Source organism: Solanum pennellii, chromosome 1 (assembly GCF_001406875.1).
Source record: "Solanum pennellii chromosome 1, SPENNV200".
Classification (NCBI taxonomy): Eukaryota; Viridiplantae; Streptophyta; class Magnoliopsida; order Solanales; family Solanaceae; genus Solanum; species Solanum pennellii.
Window position 1 is genome coordinate 46675725 of NC_028637.1, and position 13593 is coordinate 46689317.

At 48.5% G+C, this 13593-nt stretch overlaps 26 non-coding genes across 26 annotated transcripts; all 26 read right to left on the reverse strand.

Moving 5' to 3' along the window:
* Positions 1–4697: 4697 nt before the first annotated feature.
* On the reverse strand, positions 4698–4816 carry LOC114075714. The gene has a single exon (XR_003576114.1). It is a non-coding gene; the product is annotated as a 5S ribosomal RNA (ribosomal RNA).
* Positions 4817–5046: 230 nt separating this feature from the next.
* Positions 5047–5165, reverse strand: LOC114075702. The gene has a single exon (XR_003576102.1). It is a non-coding gene; the product is annotated as a 5S ribosomal RNA (ribosomal RNA).
* Positions 5166–5395: 230 nt separating this feature from the next.
* LOC114075658 lies at positions 5396–5514 on the reverse strand. Its single transcript, XR_003576058.1, has one exon. It is a non-coding gene; the product is annotated as a 5S ribosomal RNA (ribosomal RNA).
* A 230-nt stretch (positions 5515–5744) lies between these two features.
* LOC114075767 lies at positions 5745–5863 on the reverse strand. Its single transcript, XR_003576156.1, has one exon. It is a non-coding gene; the product is annotated as a 5S ribosomal RNA (ribosomal RNA).
* Positions 5864–6093: 230 nt separating this feature from the next.
* Positions 6094–6212, reverse strand: LOC114075824. The gene has a single exon (XR_003576212.1). It is a non-coding gene; the product is annotated as a 5S ribosomal RNA (ribosomal RNA).
* A 230-nt stretch (positions 6213–6442) lies between these two features.
* Positions 6443–6561, reverse strand: LOC114075835. Its single transcript, XR_003576223.1, has one exon. It is a non-coding gene; the product is annotated as a 5S ribosomal RNA (ribosomal RNA).
* Positions 6562–6791: 230 nt separating this feature from the next.
* On the reverse strand, positions 6792–6910 carry LOC114075846. The gene has a single exon (XR_003576234.1). It is a non-coding gene; the product is annotated as a 5S ribosomal RNA (ribosomal RNA).
* Positions 6911–7140: 230 nt separating this feature from the next.
* Positions 7141–7259, reverse strand: LOC114075664. Its single transcript, XR_003576064.1, has one exon. It is a non-coding gene; the product is annotated as a 5S ribosomal RNA (ribosomal RNA).
* A 230-nt stretch (positions 7260–7489) lies between these two features.
* On the reverse strand, positions 7490–7608 carry LOC114075675. The gene has a single exon (XR_003576075.1). It is a non-coding gene; the product is annotated as a 5S ribosomal RNA (ribosomal RNA).
* A 215-nt stretch (positions 7609–7823) lies between these two features.
* On the reverse strand, positions 7824–7942 carry LOC114075678. The gene has a single exon (XR_003576078.1). It is a non-coding gene; the product is annotated as a 5S ribosomal RNA (ribosomal RNA).
* Positions 7943–8172: 230 nt separating this feature from the next.
* Positions 8173–8291, reverse strand: LOC114075686. The gene has a single exon (XR_003576086.1). It is a non-coding gene; the product is annotated as a 5S ribosomal RNA (ribosomal RNA).
* A 230-nt stretch (positions 8292–8521) lies between these two features.
* Positions 8522–8640, reverse strand: LOC114075687. The gene has a single exon (XR_003576087.1). It is a non-coding gene; the product is annotated as a 5S ribosomal RNA (ribosomal RNA).
* A 230-nt stretch (positions 8641–8870) lies between these two features.
* Positions 8871–8989, reverse strand: LOC114075691. The gene has a single exon (XR_003576091.1). It is a non-coding gene; the product is annotated as a 5S ribosomal RNA (ribosomal RNA).
* A 230-nt stretch (positions 8990–9219) lies between these two features.
* Positions 9220–9338, reverse strand: LOC114075692. The gene has a single exon (XR_003576092.1). It is a non-coding gene; the product is annotated as a 5S ribosomal RNA (ribosomal RNA).
* Positions 9339–9568: 230 nt separating this feature from the next.
* Positions 9569–9687, reverse strand: LOC114075693. Its single transcript, XR_003576093.1, has one exon. It is a non-coding gene; the product is annotated as a 5S ribosomal RNA (ribosomal RNA).
* A 230-nt stretch (positions 9688–9917) lies between these two features.
* LOC114075694 lies at positions 9918–10036 on the reverse strand. Its single transcript, XR_003576094.1, has one exon. It is a non-coding gene; the product is annotated as a 5S ribosomal RNA (ribosomal RNA).
* A 230-nt stretch (positions 10037–10266) lies between these two features.
* On the reverse strand, positions 10267–10385 carry LOC114075695. The gene has a single exon (XR_003576095.1). It is a non-coding gene; the product is annotated as a 5S ribosomal RNA (ribosomal RNA).
* A 230-nt stretch (positions 10386–10615) lies between these two features.
* Positions 10616–10734, reverse strand: LOC114075705. Its single transcript, XR_003576105.1, has one exon. It is a non-coding gene; the product is annotated as a 5S ribosomal RNA (ribosomal RNA).
* Positions 10735–10964: 230 nt separating this feature from the next.
* Positions 10965–11083, reverse strand: LOC114075697. Its single transcript, XR_003576097.1, has one exon. It is a non-coding gene; the product is annotated as a 5S ribosomal RNA (ribosomal RNA).
* A 230-nt stretch (positions 11084–11313) lies between these two features.
* LOC114075708 lies at positions 11314–11432 on the reverse strand. The gene has a single exon (XR_003576108.1). It is a non-coding gene; the product is annotated as a 5S ribosomal RNA (ribosomal RNA).
* Positions 11433–11662: 230 nt separating this feature from the next.
* Positions 11663–11781, reverse strand: LOC114075689. Its single transcript, XR_003576089.1, has one exon. It is a non-coding gene; the product is annotated as a 5S ribosomal RNA (ribosomal RNA).
* Positions 11782–12011: 230 nt separating this feature from the next.
* LOC114075719 lies at positions 12012–12130 on the reverse strand. The gene has a single exon (XR_003576119.1). It is a non-coding gene; the product is annotated as a 5S ribosomal RNA (ribosomal RNA).
* A 230-nt stretch (positions 12131–12360) lies between these two features.
* On the reverse strand, positions 12361–12479 carry LOC114075730. Its single transcript, XR_003576130.1, has one exon. It is a non-coding gene; the product is annotated as a 5S ribosomal RNA (ribosomal RNA).
* A 232-nt stretch (positions 12480–12711) lies between these two features.
* LOC114075680 lies at positions 12712–12830 on the reverse strand. The gene has a single exon (XR_003576080.1). It is a non-coding gene; the product is annotated as a 5S ribosomal RNA (ribosomal RNA).
* A 230-nt stretch (positions 12831–13060) lies between these two features.
* Positions 13061–13179, reverse strand: LOC114075716. Its single transcript, XR_003576116.1, has one exon. It is a non-coding gene; the product is annotated as a 5S ribosomal RNA (ribosomal RNA).
* Positions 13180–13409: 230 nt separating this feature from the next.
* On the reverse strand, positions 13410–13528 carry LOC114075739. The gene has a single exon (XR_003576135.1). It is a non-coding gene; the product is annotated as a 5S ribosomal RNA (ribosomal RNA).
* Positions 13529–13593: the final 65 nt, after the last annotated feature.

The window sequence follows — 13593 nt, forward strand, 5'->3', positions numbered from 1 at the left end:
TTATGCCAAGTTTATGAAAGATCTGGTTACAAAGAAAAGATCGGTCACTTTCGAGGATGATGATAGAATGCAACATTGTAGTGCTATTGCTACCAGATCTCTCATACAAAAGAAAGAAGATCCGGGTGCGTTCACTATTCCTTGTCAGTCGGGTCATTACTTTTTGCGAAAGCATTATGTGATCTGGGGGCAAGCATAAATCTTATGCCCCTCTCGATCTACAAGAAGTTGGGTTTGGGTGACCCAAAGCTCACTGCGATGCGGCTACTGATGGCCGATCGAACAGTGAAAAGGCCTATAGGGATACTCCACAATGTTTTAGTAAAAGTGGAGTCATTCATATTTCTGGCAGATTTTTTTATTCTTGATTGTGAAGTCAATTTTGAAGTGCCTATTATTCTTGGGAGGCCATCCCTTGCTACTGGTAGAGCCTTAGTTGATATGGAAAAGGGGCAGATGAAATTTCGGTTGAACAATGAAGAAGCAACCTTCAACATTTGTAGGTCCATGAGGCAGAGTGGTGAGCTCCAATCGGTATCTATTATATCCTTCAAAGAAAAGATGAAGAAGGACCATGACATAAAAAGTGAAAAATGACAGTTCGGTTGGGGATTTGGTGCTTTTCGACAGTTCTAGGTTGCGTTGGTTTCCAGGCAAGCTCAAGTCCAAATGGACTGGTCCTTACTTGGTTATTCAACTATTCCCTAATGGAGAAGTTGAGTTGGAAACTAAGGAGGGTGTGCGGTTCAAGGTGAATGGACAACGCATAAAAATCTATTTCGGGCAATGCTGAATCAGTAAATGAAGTAATCGAGGCATACCATCTTGATGAAGTCTGAGTAATCAAGTGCCTTTAGTCGTGCCGCGACGTTAAATCAGGCACTTGTTGGGAAGCAACCCAATACTTATAGTTTTCTTTCTAGTATTTAGTCGTGTCGCGACGTTAAATCAGGCGCTTGTTGGGAGGCAACCCAATACTTATAGTTTTCTTGCTAGTAATGGTAGCATTTTCTACTAATGGGTTTTAAATTTGTAGGCATATAACCAGGAAATTCTACAGAAAATCACACTGCAACAGTCACTGACGGACACATCGACTGACCGTCACGCACGCGACGGACCTTCGCATGAATCCGTCGTGCCAGGTACGTCTTTCAATTATTTTCAAAAATAGGGCACACGTGACGGAAGCAATGACGGATTGTCGTATCTATGACGGACCGTCGTCGGGGTTTCATTGCGTCATTAATGAACATAACCGACTCGACTCGGTTGGGGGTAATTTAAAAGATTGGCAACCTTTAAAAACCCCACCCCTTCCTTTCACCCATTTCCTTCCTTCTTTCTCCCATTTCCCTCCCTTTTCTACTTCCTACTTCCTACCTCTCTTCTCTATCAACTGAACACTTTCCCAATTCCCCAAATTCCTAAAATCTACCCTCTACTAGTCGGAGTCTGCTGCTGTGGTTCTGTTCTTGCTAACCAAGTACCTTCCTTGCTTGTTTTTCTCAAATTCTCAGGTATGTGTCTCTGATTTCTACCCATTTACGTTGCATTTTTGTTTATCAATTAGTATTAGCCTATTTCTTATTGATGGGTTCATTCTTTAATCCAAATTTTGTCTGACCTAGGTTGAGAATCCTCAAAATTGCCTTGTTAAAACTCTAGAAATAGGTGCTTTAGCATTGCTAGTTTACTAGGTATTTGGGTTAGAAACATATAGGTTAACACTAAAATTCAATGTGAGTCATAGGGAATGATTGTGGCATCCTCAGTTCTATCACTGAATGACGGAACGAGACCCCGATGACGGACCGTCGTACCCACGACGGACCGTCATAGGGTCTGTTCCAACATCCATTTGTACGTTTTCTCCAAGTGTCCACCAACGGATACATGCGACGGACCATCGTTCCCACGACAGTTCGTCCTGCACAACCGTCATGGTTGTCAAAGACCCTTGTTTTAAGGGTCTCCTTTTTTTTCTAAGTGTGCTCTTACGGACATCTACGATGGACCGTTGTTACCACGACGCTCCGTCCTGCACAACCGTCGTTACGGTCAGAGACCCATCTCATGAAGGTCTCCATACTTTTTCTAAGTGTCCTCTGATGGACATCTACGATGGACCGTCGTTACCACGACGGTCCGTCTTGCACAATCGTCATGGTTGTCAGAGACCCTTGTCCTAAGGGTCTCCCACTTTTTCTAAGTTTCCTCTGAAGGACATTTACGATGGACCGTCACACCTCGACGATCCGTCCTGCATAACCGTCATGACGATTAGAGACCCCTCTCTTAAGGGTCTCCACGATGGACATCGACGACGGACCGTTATTGTCCTGACGGTCCGTCCTGCTTATCCGTCATACTTGTCAAAGACTTTCCTTCAGGGTTCTCCACATCAACATAGTTGAAGTAAGACATGATGGACCCCATGACGGTCCGTCGTACTCATGACGATCCTTCACCTGGTTTGTCGTGTTTCACTGTTACTGCAAAAAAGTCATTACAGCTTAGCTTTTATACTTATTTTGTTTCATTTTTTTCGTCTTGTTTGCTCCTTTTCGTACTAATATTGATTCTTTACAGGTACTATCTCTTATGGCACCAAAACAAGATCGAGTTTACGCACGTAGGCGATCAAAGTCTGTCGCCCCGTCAGCCCGCCTGGTCATTGGCTCTGATGATGAGCGTGACCCCGAGTACGTGCCCCCAGGCACTGCCACTCCATCACGAGCTGCACGTGCTGCCAGAGCTACACCCAAAAAGGTGACGTCCGGCGTAGTCACTGCCTTCCAGTCTGATGAGGAGCGCACACTGACCGGCACACCTTCTGGGTCAGCTACTTATGAAGAAGGAGTGTCTGTCTCCTTAGGAGTTTCGTGGTCGGAGGAAGCCTCCGGGTCTGCTGAAGCCCCTGCACCCGCCACAGCTGCACAGTCTGCCTCATCTGATGAGGCTAACAGGTCTTATTCCACTCCCGGCTCACCGACTCGTGCTCTCACCCCGGTTGCCGACCAGCCCAACCGGTGGTGTGTCGACGGGCAGTATAAAGTTTATTCAGACGTTAAGTTTCTGAATGATAAAAGAGTCTTGACAGAAACCCTTACACTGGAAAGACGAGTCCTTACGGGAAGTCTCCCTACTATGCCAGAGATCCACAATATCTTCACCAGACACCGACTGGATTGGACAGCGCGTTCTTTGGCCGTTATAGTGAAGAGTTGGTCCGAGAGTTCTACGCCTCTTACGTGGCTACTCTTATATCACAGATTGATAGGCGGGCTGTCCCCGCCCAACAGGCCCCACTTGAGCATGTCCGAGTACATGGCATTCAGGTAGATATCTCCCTGCCTTCCATCCGCCGGTATCTATACGACGAGGATGTTGATGCCAACTGGACCCCTCTCATCGCCGAGTTTGACTACCGGTGGCAAATTGTCAAAGATGTCCAATTCTTGCGTGAGCCATTGCTGAGAGAGACCACCAAGAGGTGCATGGCCCTACACTTGTCTGTTGATGGAGAGGGTGCCGACTGGGTAACTGAGACGAAGGGATCCATCAAGAAGGCTAACTTGACCTTCACGACTAAGTTCTTATGGTTGATTTTCCGCCACTTCCTTTCCCCCACTGCCGCTGATAATATAGTCACATGGGATCGTGCAGTTATAATAGAGGCGATGATAGCCGGGTTTGAGGTGGGCTTTGCTTTGCTTCTACAGGCGGTCATGCACGAGAGGTCTTTTAAGGCCACAACTACTTACCCCTTTTCGTGCATGATATTTTCTTTATGCAGGTCCACAGGTGTGCCCATCTTGCACATTGATCAGCTCAAGACTCCGCTAGGCACTGTTGATATCGGCCTCATCAGGGATGAGGCCAATGAGTTGGCTCCGCAGAGGCCCCGTCCAGAGTTGCCTCCACTTAGTGAAAATATGGAGGATACGGTAGCACAGGCTCGCACGGCTACGCATGATGCTTCTGAAACCACTTACACTACCCCGATCGAGTCTATCCCGGGTAGTAGCACTGCCCCGAGCTCCTCTTGCTCAGCCCCTTTACCCGTTCTAGTCCCGCTTGCTAGGGTCTAGAAACTAGAGGCATAGATGGATGCACTTCTGCATCACATCCAGCCTTGATGCAGAGGTCTATTGCTGAGGTAGAAAAGCGCTTGGAGCGGAGAATAGTCCAGCACACAGAGCGGAAGATCTTTGAGGTTCATCAGCGCTTGGACGCTTTTTAGTTGCGGGTGCTAGCCCGGCCAGCCCCTCAGGTGGACGTGTCGACCCTTCAGGCTGCGGTCGAGAGTCTTTGAGCAGACATTAATATGATCCTAGAGGCTAGGGTGCCTTTTTCTGAGGCCCCTTCAGTAGAGCCTGCTGAGGACACAGTGATGGCGGCCTTATTCGCCACTTCTGGGATTCCACCACCTCCTTCTCGAGAGCATGCCAAGAGGCATAAGGGTCGAGAGGAGGATGAGGCTAGAGCACAGAAGAAGGAGCGCCGTGAGATGGAGGCTGCGAGGAGAGCCTCGCTTGCTGATGAGGAGGCGCGTTGGACGACGCCCGTCACACCCATCCCCGACGCCACCATCCCATATCCTAATGACGTCTCAATCCGAACGTATTTTCCGCAAAAGTAAATAAATGAGTATATTTTATTCAATTACGAGATCAAATTTCAACAAAAAAGGAGAGATGCAACACGAGGACTTCCCAGGTGATCACCCATCCTAGTACTACTCTCGCCCAAGCACGCTTAATTTCGGTGTTCTGATGGGATCCGGTGCGTTTGTGCTGGTATGATCGCATCCGTCATTCATTGCACTCTAAAATCTATTGAACACAACCTTCGTACCAACGCCCTAGCTCGCCCCCCGCTTTAAAACCCTCCACGCACCGACACACGACGACGCCCGTCACGCCCATCCCCGACGCCACCATCCCATATCCTAATGACGCATCAATCCGAACGTATTTTCCGCAAAAATAAATAAATGAGTATATTTTTTTCAATTACGAGATCAAATTTCAACAAAAACGAGGAATGCAACACGAGGACTTCCCAGGGGGTCACCCATCCTAGTACTACTCTCGCCGAAACACGCTTAACTTCGGAGTTCTGATGGGATCCGGTGCGTTAGTGCTGGTATGATCGCATCCGTCATTCATTGCACTCTAAAATCTATTAAACACAACCTTCCTCCCAACGCCCTAGCTCGCCCCCCGCTTTAAAACCCTCCACGCACCGACGCACGACGACGCCCGTCACGCCCGTCCCCGACGCCACCATCCCATATCCTAATGACGCATCAATCCGAACGTATTTTCCGCAAAAATAAATAGATGAGTATATTTTTTTCAATTACGAGATCGAATTTCAACAAAAAGGAGGGATGCAACACGAGGACTTCCCAGGGGGTCACCCATCCTAGTACTACTCTCGCCCAAGCACGCTTAACTTCGGAGTTCTGATGGGATCCGGTGCGTTAGTGCTGGTATGATCGCATCCGTCATTCATTGCACTCTAAAATCTATTAAACACAACCTTCCTCCCAACGCCCTAGCTCGCCCCCCGCTTTAAAACCCTCCACGCACCGACGCACGACGACGCCCGTCACGCCCGTCCCCGACGCCACCATCCCATATCCTAATGACGCATCAATCCGAACGTATTTTCCGCAAAAATAAATAGATGAGTATATTTTTTTCAATTACGAGATCGAATTTCAACAAAAAGGAGGGATGCAACACGAGGACTTCCCAGGGGGTCACCCATCCTAGTACTACTCTCGCCCAAGCACGCTTAACTTCGGAGTTCTGATGGGATCCGGTGCGTTAGTGCTGGTATGATCGCATCCGTCATTCATTGCACTCTAAAATCTATTAAACACAACCTTCCTCCCAACGCCCTAGCTCGCCCCCCGCTTTAAAACCCTCCACGCACCGACGCACGACGACGCCCGTCACGCCCGTCCCCGACGCCACCATCCCATATCCTAATGACGCATCAATCCGAACGTATTTTCCGCAAAAATAAATAGATGAGTATATTTTTTTCAATTACGAGATCGAATTTCAACAAAAAGGAGGGATGCAACACGAGGACTTCCCAGGGGGTCACCCATCCTAGTACTACTCTCGCCCAAGCACGCTTAACTTCGGAGTTCTGATGGGATCCGGTGCGTTAGTGCTGGTATGATCGCATCCGTCATTCATTGCACTCTAAAATCTATTAAACACAACCTTCCTCCCAACGCCCTAGCTCGCCCCCCGCTTTAAAACCCTCCACGCACCGACGCACGACGACGCCCGTCACGCCCGTCCCCGACGCCACCATCCCATATCCTAATGACGCATCAATCCGAACGTATTTTCCGCAAAAATAAATAGATGAGTATATTTTTTTCAATTACGAGATCGAATTTCAACAAAAAGGAGGGATGCAACACGAGGACTTCCCAGGGGGTCACCCATCCTAGTACTACTCTCGCCCAAGCACGCTTAACTTCGGAGTTCTGATGGGATCCGGTGCGTTAGTGCTGGTATGATCGCATCCGTCATTCATTGCACTCTAAAATCTATTAAACACAACCTTCCTCCCAACGCCCTAGCTCGCCCCCCGCTTTAAAACCCTCCACGCACCGACGCACGACGACGCCCGTCACGCCCGTCCCCGACGCCACCATCCCATATCCTAATGACGCATCAATCCGAACGTATTTTCCGCAAAAATAAATAGATGAGTATATTTTTTTCAATTACGAGATCGAATTTCAACAAAAAGGAGGGATGCAACACGAGGACTTCCCAGGGGGTCACCCATCCTAGTACTACTCTCGCCCAAGCACGCTTAACTTCGGAGTTCTGATGGGATCCGGTGCGTTAGTGCTGGTATGATCGCATCCGTCATTCATTGCACTCTAAAATCTATTAAACACAACCTTCCTCCCAACGCCCTAGCTCGCCCCCCGCTTTAAAACCCTCCACGCACCGACGCACGACGACGCCCGTCACGCCCGTCCCCGACGCCACCATCCCATATCCTAATGACGCATCAATCCGAACGTATTTTCCGCAAAAATAAATAGATGAGTATATTTTTTTCAATTACGAGATCGAATTTCAACAAAAAGGAGGGATGCAACACGAGGACTTCCCAGGGGGTCACCCATCCTAGTACTACTCTCGCCCAAGCACGCTTAACTTCGGAGTTCTGATGGGATCCGGTGCGTTAGTGCTGGTATGATCGCATCCGTCATTCATTGCACTCTAAAATCTATTAAACACAACCTTCCTCCCAACGCCCTAGCTCGCCCCCCGCTTTAAAACCCTCCACGCACCGACGCACGACGACGCCCGTCACGCCCGTCCCCGACGCCACCATCCCATATCCTAATGACGCATCAATCCGAACGTATTTTCCGCAAAAATAAATAGATGAGTATATTTTTTTCAATTACGAGATCGAATTTCAACAAAAAGGAGGGATGCAACACGAGGACTTCCCAGGGGGTCACCCATCCTAGTACTACTCTCGCCCAAGCACGCTTAACTTCGGAGTTCTGATGGGATCCGGTGCGTTAGTGCTGGTATGATCGCATCCGTCATTCATTGCACTCTAAAATCTATTAAACACAACCTTCCTCTCAACGCCCTAGCTCGCCCCCCGCATTAAAACCCTCCACACACCGACGCCCGACGACGCCCGTCACGCCCATCCCATATCCTAATGAAGCATCAATCCAAACGTATTTTCCGCAAAAATAAATAAATGAGTATATTTTTTTCAATTAGGAGATAAAATTTCAACAAAAAAGAGGGATGCAACACGAGGACTTTCCAGGGGGTCACCCATCCTAGTACTACTCTCGCCCAAGCACGCTTAACTTCGGAGTTCTGATGGGATCCGGTGCGTTAGTGCTGGTATGATCGCATCCGTCATTCATTGCACTCTAAAATCTATTAAACACAACCTTCCTCCCAACACCCTAGCTCGCCACCCGCTTTAAAACCCTCCACACACCGACGCACGACGACGCCCGTCACGCCCGTCCCCGACGCCACCATCCCATATCCTAATGACGCATCAATCCGAACGTATTTTCCGCAAAAATAAATAGATGAGTATATTTTTTTCAATTACGAGATCGAATTTCAACAAAAAGGAGGGATGCAACACGAGGACTTCCCAGGGGGTCACCCATCCTAGTACTACTCTCGCCCAAGCACGCTTAACTTCGGAGTTCTGATGGGATCCGGTGCGTTAGTGCTGGTATGATCGCATCCGTCATTCATTGCACTCTAAAATCTATTAAACACAACCTTCCTCCCAACGCCCTAGCTCGCCCCCCGCTTTAAAACCCTCCACGCACCGACGCACGACGACGCCCGTCACGCCCGTCCCCGACGCCACCATCCCATATCCTAATGACGCATCAATCCGAACGTATTTTCCGCAAAAATAAATAGATGAGTATATTTTTTTCAATTACGAGATCCAATTTCAACAAAAAGGAGGGATGCAACACGAGGACTTCCCAGGGGGTCACCCATCTTAGCACTACTCTCGCCCAAGCACGCTTGACTTCGGAGTTCTGATGGGATCCGGTGCGTTAGTGCTGGTATGATCGCATCCGTCATTCATTGCACTCTAAAATCTATTAAACACAACCTTCCTCCCAACGCCCTAGCTCGCCCCCCGCTTTAAAACATTCCACGCACCGACGCACGACGACGCTTGTCACGCCCATCCCCGACGCCACCATCCCATATCCTAATGACGCATCAATCCGAACGTATTTTCCGCAAAAATAAATAAATAAGTATATTTTTTTCAATTACGAGATCAAATTTCAAGAAAAAGGAGGGATGCAACACGAGGACTTCCCAGGGGGTCACCCATCTTAGCACTACTCTCGCCCAAGCACGCTTGACTTCGGAGTTCTGATGGGATCCGGTGCGTAAGTGCTGGTATGATCGCATCCGTCATTCATTGCACTCTAAAATCTATTAAACACAACCTTCCTCCCAACGCCCTAGCTCGCCCCCCGCTTTAAAACATTCCACGCACCGACGCACGACGACGCTTGTCACGCCCATCCCCGACGCCACCATCCCATATCCTAATGACGCATCAATCCGAACGTATTTTCCGCAAAAATAAATAAATAAGTATATTTTTTTCAATTACGAGATCAAATTTCAAGAAAAAGGAGGGATGCAACACGAGGACTTCCCAGGGGGTCACCCATCTTAGCACTACTCTCGCCCAAGCACGCTTGACTTCGGAGTTCTGATGGGATCCGGTGCGTAAGTGCTGGTATGATCGCATCCGTCATTCATTGCACTCTAAAATCTATTAAACACAACCTTCCTCCCAACGCCCTAGCTCGCCCCCCGCTTTAAAACATTCCACGCACCGACGCACGACGACGCTTGTCACGCCCATCCCCGACGCCACCATCCCATATCCTAATGACGCATCAATCCGAACGTATTTTCCGCAAAAATAAATAAATAAGTATATTTTTTTCAATTACGAGATCAAATTTCAAGAAAAAGGAGGGATGCAACACGAGGACTTCCCAGGGGGTCACCCATCTTAGCACTACTCTCGCCCAAGCACGCTTGACTTCGGAGTTCTGATGGGATCCGGTGCGTAAGTGCTGGTATGATCGCATCCGTCATTCATTGCACTCTAAAATCTATTAAACACAACCTTCCTCCCAACGCCCTAGCTCGCCCCCCGCTTTAAAACATTCCACGCACCGACGCACGACGACGCTTGTCACGCCCATCCCCGACGCCACCATCCCATATCCTAATGACGCATCAATCCGAACGTATTTTCCGCAAAAATAAATAAATAAGTATATTTTTTTCAATTACGAGATCAAATTTCAAGAAAAAGGAGGGATGCAACACGAGGACTTCCCAGGGGGTCACCCATCTTAGCACTACTCTCGCCCAAGCACGCTTGACTTCGGAGTTCTGATGGGATCCGGTGCGTAAGTGCTGGTATGATCGCATCCGTCATTCATTGCACTCTAAAATCTATTAAACACAACCTTCCTCCCAACGCCCTAGCTCGCCCCCCGCTTTAAAACATTCCACGCACCGACGCACGACGACGCTTGTCACGCCCATCCCCGACGCCACCATCCCATATCCTAATGACGCATCAATCCGAACGTATTTTCCGCAAAAATAAATAAATAAGTATATTTTTTTCAATTACGAGATCAAATTTCAAGAAAAAGGAGGGATGCAACACGAGGACTTCCCAGGGGGTCACCCATCTTAGCACTACTCTCGCCCAAGCACGCTTGACTTCGGAGTTCTGATGGGATCCGGTGCGTAAGTGCTGGTATGATCGCATCCGTCATTCATTGCACTCTAAAATCTATTAAACACAACCTTCCTCCCAACGCCCTAGCTCGCCCCCCGCTTTAAAACATTCCACGCACCGACGCACGACGACGCCCGTCACGCCCGTCCCCGACGCCACCATCCCATATCCTAATGACGCATCAATCTGAACGTATTTTCCGCAAAAATAAATAAATAAGTATATTTTTTTCAATTACGAGATCAAATTTCAAGAAAAAGGAGGGATGCAACACGAGGACTTCCCAGGGGGTCACCTATCCTAATACTACTCTCGCCTAAGCACGCTTAACTTCGGAGTTCAGATGGGATCCGGTGCGTAAGTGCTGGTATGATCGCATCCGTCATTCATTGCACTCTAATATCTATTAAACACAACCTTCCTCCCAACGCCCTAGCTCGCCCCCCGCTTTAAAACCCTCCACGCACCGACGCACGACGACGCCCGTCACGCCCGTCCCCGACGCCACCATCCCATATCCTAATGACGCATCAATCCGAACGTATTTTCCGCAAAAATAAATAGATGAGTATATTTTTTTCAATTACGAGATCGAATTTCAACAAAAAGGAGGGATGCAACACGAGGACTTCCCAGGGGGTCACCCATCCTAGTACTACTCTCGCCCAAGCACGCTTAACTTCGGAGTTCTGATGGGATCCGGTGCGTTAGTGCTGGTATGATCGCATCCGTCATTCATTGCAATCTAAAATCTATTAAACACAACCTTCCTCCCAATGCCCTAACTCGCCCCCCGCTTTAAAACCCTCCTCGCACCGACGCACGACGACGCTCTTCACGCCCATCCCATATCCTATTGACGCATCAATTAATGACGCATCAATCCGAACGTATTTTCCGCAAAAATAAATAGATGAGTATATTTTTTTCAATTACGAGATCGAATTTCAACAAAAAGGAGGGATGCAACACGAGGACTTCCCAGGGGGTCACCCATCCTAGTACTACTCTCGCCCAAGCACGCTTAACTTCGGAGTTCTGATGGGATCCGGTGCGTTAGTGCTGGTATGATCGCATCCGTCATTCATTGCACTCTAAAATCTATTAAACACAACCTTCCTCCCAACGCCCTAGCTCGCCCCCCGCTTTAAAACCCTCCACGCACCGACGCACGACGACGCCCGTCACGCCCGTCCCCGACGCCACCATCCCATATCCTAATGACGCATCAATCCGAACGTATTTTCCGCAAAAATAAATAAATGAGTATATTTTTTTCAATTACGAGATCAAATTTAAACAAAAAGGAGGGATGCAACACGAGGACTTCCCAGGGAGTCACTCATCCTAGTACTACTCTCGCCCAAGCACGCTTAACTTCGGAGTTCTGATGGGATCCGGTGCGTTAGTGCTGGTATGATCGCATCCGTCATTCATTGCACTCTAAAATCTATTAAACACAACCTTCCTCCCAACGCCCTAGCTCGCCCCCCGCTTTAAAACCCTCCACGCACCGACGCACGACGACGCCCGTCACGCCCGTCCCCGACGCCACCATCCCATATCCTAATGACGCATCAATCCGAACGTATTTTCCGCAAAAATAAATAGATGAGTATATTTTTTTCAATTACGAGATCGAATTTCAACAAAAAGGAGGGATGCAACACGAGGACTTCCCAGGGGGTCACCCATCCTAGTACTACTCTCGCCCAAGCACGCTTAACTTCGGAGTTCTGATGGGATCCGGTGCGTTAGTGCTGGTATGATCGCATCCGTCATTCATTGCACTCTAAAATTTATTAAACACAACCTTCCTCCCAACGCTCTAGCTCGCCCCCCGCTTTAAAACCCTCCACGCACCGACGCACGACGACGCCCGTCACGCCCGTCCCCGACGCCACCATCCCATATCCTAATGACGCATCAATCCGAACGTATTTTCCGCAAAAATAAATAGATGAGTATATTTTTTTCAATTACGAGATCGAATTTCAACAAAAAGGAGGGATGCAACACGAGGACTTCCCAGGGGGTCACCCATCCTAGTACTACTCTCGCCCAAGCACGCTTAACTTCGGAGTTCTGATGGGATCCGGTGCGTTAGTGCTGGTATGATCGCATCCGTCATTCATTGCACTCTAAAATATATTAAACACAACCTTCCTCCCAACGCTCTAGCTCGCCCCCTGCTTTAAAACCCTCCACGTACGACGACGCACGACGACGCCCGTCACGCCCATCCCCGAAGCCACCATCCCATATACTAATGACGCATCAATCCGAACGTATTTTCCGCAAAAATAAATAAATGAGTATATTTTTTTCAATTACGAGATAAAATTTCAACAAAAAGGAGGGATGCAACACCAGGACTTCTCAGGGGGTCACCCATCCTAGTACTACTCTCGCCCAAGCACGCTTAACTTCGGAGTTCTGATGGGATCCGGTGCGTTAGTGCTGGTATGATCGCATCCGTCATTCATTGCACTCTAAAATCTGTTAAACACAACCTTCCTCCCAACGCCCTAGCTCGTCCCCCGCTTTAATACCCTCCACGCACCGACGCACGATGACGCCCGTCACGCCCGTCCCCGACGCCACCATCCCATATCCTAATGACGCATCAATCCGAACGTATTTTCCGCAAAAATAAATAGATGAGTATATTTTTTTCAATTACGAGATCAAATTTAAACAAAAAGGAGGGATGCAACACGAGGACTTCCCAGGGAGTCACTCATCCTAGTACTACTCTCGCCCAAGCACGCTTAACTTCGGAGTTCTGGTGGGATCCAGTGCGTTATTGCTGGTATGATCGCATCCGTCATTCATTGCACTCTAAAATCTATTAAACACAACCTTCCTCCCAATGCCCTAGCTCGCCCCCCGCTTTAAAACCCTCCACGCACCGACGCACGACGACGCCCGTCACGCCCATCCCCGATGCCACCTTCCCATATCCTAATGACGCATCAATCTGAACATATTTTCCGCAAAAATAAATAGATGAGTATATTTTTTTCAATTACGAGATCGAATTTCAACAAAAAGGAGGGATGCAACACGAGGACTTCCCAGGGGGTCACCCATCCTAGTACTACTCTCGCCCAAGCACGCTTAACTTCGGAGTTCTGATGGGATCCGGTGCGTTAGTGCTGGTATGATCGCATCCGTCATTCATTGCACTCTAAAATCTATTAAACACAACCTTCCTCCCAACGCCCTAGCTCGCCCCCC